Source organism: Egretta garzetta, unplaced genomic scaffold (assembly GCF_000687185.1).
Source record: "Egretta garzetta isolate BGI_Z169 unplaced genomic scaffold, ASM68718v1 scaffold118, whole genome shotgun sequence".
NCBI lineage: Eukaryota > Metazoa > Chordata > Aves > Pelecaniformes > Ardeidae > Egretta > Egretta garzetta.
In genome coordinates, this window is record NW_009260484.1 from 213,493 (window position 1) to 217,349 (window position 3,857).

Here is a 3,857-nt window from a genome sequence, read left to right on the forward strand (position 1 = left end):
ATGTGTAACCACCAACTGGTTGAAGATCTTTCCATTTAAGCCTTTCAGTTTTACTGTAAGCCAAGAGTGCTAGACTAAGCAGAGTAGAAAAGTGCAAGTAGAAGGTAAAGACCTGAATACTGCTATGCCCATATATTTTCTCATTATATATTCTCCTGCATGCCAAGTGCAAGATAAATTATTCTGATCAACTCAGAAGACTAGCAGACTTATTTTACTACTTACCTGCTGTGGCGGTGTGCTCCCCCCTCGTCTCTGACTCCCCCTCCTTTGATCTCTTTCAAGTGATAACTACCTGTGGCTGTGGTGATAAGATGCATCTGATAGATGTGTCTGGGCGTGAAGGATGCACCCACTGGGTGTGGGGGGAGACAGATAACAATACAATAGCCAAGGGCTGTTGTGGAATGTGCCCACCTAAGCATAGTGGCCAGTCTGCAAATATGACTATGAGCCAATTATCTTACCCCCATAAATAGTGAGCAGCCCAAGAGCCCTTGGAGCTCTCCTGCATGGCAGTGGGCTGCATGCCAGGATCTCCCCTTGAGCAGGGACACCTCTCAAGGTTACTCCTCGAGGTTGAGAAATTCCTTACCACAACAGATTCTCAGTAAGTGACTAACAGCATGCTAACTCGGAAATCTTAGCTAAGTGACATAAAGGATTAGTTGCGCATATATAATCCTTTAGGCATAAACCGTTGACCAAGTCTGGGACTAGGATTGGATCCAGCTGCACCTAGACTCCTCTCTGAGGGAGTTTAGAAAGCAAGGGGTTCTTTTCTGAACCTCATGACTCAACGGGAGGGTCTCCCTGACAGTCTTGTCTGACCCTGTCCTCTGTGCAGTAAATAGCAAAGTGTACCTTGCCATCGAATCTCAAACTATTGTTGCAGTTACCACTGACCTTTGTTAATAAACCACATTATTTTTGCCTCCCTCTCACTCCATCCGTGACACCTGCTCTCCACAATGAACCTGAAATGGTGCATAATTTTCACTATTTCACCATTGCCATAGTTAACACAGGAGCCTGAAAGAGCAACACTGCACACTAAGAGCTCAGTTCCATGAAGTGCTGATATTCCTGAAGGCTTTACTTAAGCTTGCAGACACCAAACAAAATCACAGGAGAGCTTAAGATGTTTCAGAAATTTCTTGACGAGAGTTTCTTACCCTGAACTATAATTGAAACTTTCTTCAATAGCTAAACAAAAGCAATTGTACTCACCTAAAAGTATAAGCTTCAAGACAAGACAGATCTCCAATCTCATAAAACAGACCCCAAAAAAAGATTTAAAAAAAAAAAATATAAAGAAAAATACAACACTAAAAGAGTAAAAGAAATAAATAGGAAAAATAAGTGGTTTGTGTGTATCAAGCACCTAAAAAGCAGTACTCCCCCACAGCATACATGACTTCGAGTAAACTAGAACAGCATATGTCATCTCAAATCCAAATTAGAGCTGACTTTGTGTTCCATGGTTGACACAATAAAATTTATGCTGGACACAGCAAAAGCACACTGTTAACAGAAATTACAAATGCTACTCTGCAAGAACAACATTTAGCTTCTTAACAAAGACTTCAGGGAGATAAGTAGAAAAAGAAAAATCTAGTTTCTTCTTAATCTATGGCAGATTATTACCTTTGCTGAATTGGACAAGATGGTACATCTGTGTGGCAAAGCTGGAATGGTTCACCAATAATGAGATGTAAATATTTTGAAGGACAGTTAGCAGTGCATACACATTTTAAAACTAATTGCGTAAAAGCCAGGTCACACACTTGGTGCATAAGCAAGATAAATACTAATTGTGCTTAAAATAGCAGACAAAGAACACAGAAAAAGATACACATTTGACACATTTAGGCCATTATATACAACAGTGCACAAAGCCATTAGCGTAGGATTCAGCTCTGGTTAAAATCCAGAGGTTTGATATTAACATCAGTGAGAACAGGACCAGACTTACAAGAAAACATACATAACCATGGAGAGACCCTTACAGTCACAGACCAGCAAATCGATTCAAAAAATGTTTAATGGATGCAGAGTAGATTATTCTGCTGGATATTATACTAAAAGCCATTCATTTACATTAAGATTATAAAATAATTTAAGCAATAGCTAAGAGAGCCAGGTTTTTACTTGAGGCAACCTTTGTAATACAGGATTTGTTTTTAGGCTTCTGGCCAAAAAAATAATAATATATTTCTACCATAAGTATTTTCTTCTAGCCTTTTGCTAATAAAATAACCTTTAACAACCTGTTATATCAACCTGCCTGTTTTATGTATTTCTTTCATTTAAATGATTTATTTCTCAGGCAGGGAAAATGAGATCCAGCTAGAAATTTTGAAAGGAATATAAGGATTTTCTTCAGCTTATTACTCTGTTAATGGTGCGCAGTAAGGCTACAAACCCATTTCACTCGCAGAACTCCTCATTCCTCTGCCCCTCCCAATAAAACGAATTACTAGGGTACAACTACTAATAGCAAACCGTAACTTTTGAGTAAGAACTTACTACAACAAAGTGCGCTTCCCAAGCTCTAGACGTGGTTCCAATTGTCAAACTGTTGTTCTGTAACAGACATAAATCACCACAAAAAACCTCACTCATCAATAGGAAGTCATATAGGTACATAAAGAAGAAGTAATTTTGTTAGCATTCACACGCCCACACAGTTGACTACCCAATAAACTCATTGCTTCATTCAATGGGTGTTCTGACCCATGTTAGTTTGTTCTGTTAGTAAATCAAAAAGTGCAGCAAGGCCTCCCTATGTAAAAAGAAATGCAAATGCCATGCATGGAAACAAATCTCCCCCATCAAGTTCTGAAGGTTGAGCATTTCTCACACACTGTGTAATTGGATTACTTTACAGGATTACAGCTTCAGAGAACTGATACAGTAACTCTCACCTAGAGGTTCTCTCAGAGTCAGCAGAACGTACCTCTGTGCAGAGGGCCAGAGTCAACAATTCCTTAAGCCAGGCACAGGACTTCTGCAGAAAGGTGATTTACCAAGCCCGAGGGGCAACCCCCAAACAAAATTGGTTTGGAAGGGAAGAATGTTGTCACTGATGCTCCTTTAACTCTGCAGCTGTCAAGTAAAAAATAAACTGTAGAGCAGAAAGCAGAACAAAAAACCTGGGATAAAACAGAAAGTGTATAATTCTGCTTCACAGATTTATAGTATAAGGAAAGAAGAAACTCAGAGACTTCAGCTGCAATTACAGCTGACATACAAATTATAAGCTAGAATTAAAGTAGAAACCTCAATAAAAAAAAGAGCACTACATTATTTCTGACAAAATCAGAATAAAGTGATACCTGTAACATCAATAAAATATATCAACATTGCAGTGCATCAATTTAATTTTCAATAGATCAAAACAGGTATGAAAATTCCTAAATCAGAAAAAAAAATGCCTACATTCTCAGTTGGCTGTAGTCAATAAATAAGTGTAAATATTTCAGTATTTAAAAATGCAGGTATACAGTTTTTATTGAATTGAGACACACATTTCAACTAGAAAAAGATACCTCCATTCACCTTTAGGAACATGAAAATCTAATTCTCACTACCCAATTACCCATTTTTCTCCTCCCACTTCATGGAAAATGAAAATGTTTCTTTTTGTGTCTGAACTGAGTTGCATTACACTTCCCATGCAAAAGCATCTATTTTAGTTTGGAGAAAAGCCAGGCAACAAGCTATGCATCTCAAGAGGATGACAAAGCTCACCTATGAGATTTAACATCCCTCCCTCCTACACGCCATCCCTCTCCCTTTCTAGACAAATTCTGTTCATTTGAAATTAAGGATTTTGGAGTCCTTCAGCTCAATGA

General features: G+C 38.3%; 1 protein-coding gene across 1 annotated transcript in view; it reads right to left on the reverse strand.

Annotated features, from left to right (window-relative positions):
• The window catches only part of RYR2 (ryanodine receptor 2), a gene marked incomplete at its 3' end in the record, with an annotated part of 215,856 nt that extends 212,833 nt beyond the window's left edge, over positions 1-3,023 (reverse strand). The window contains exons 1-2 of the mRNA XM_035899720.1: positions 2,960-3,023; positions 2,530-2,586 (exon numbers count right to left, since the gene is read on the reverse strand). The remainder of the gene's footprint in view (positions 1-2,529; positions 2,587-2,959) is intronic.
• Between the last annotated feature and the right edge of the window lie 834 nt (positions 3,024-3,857).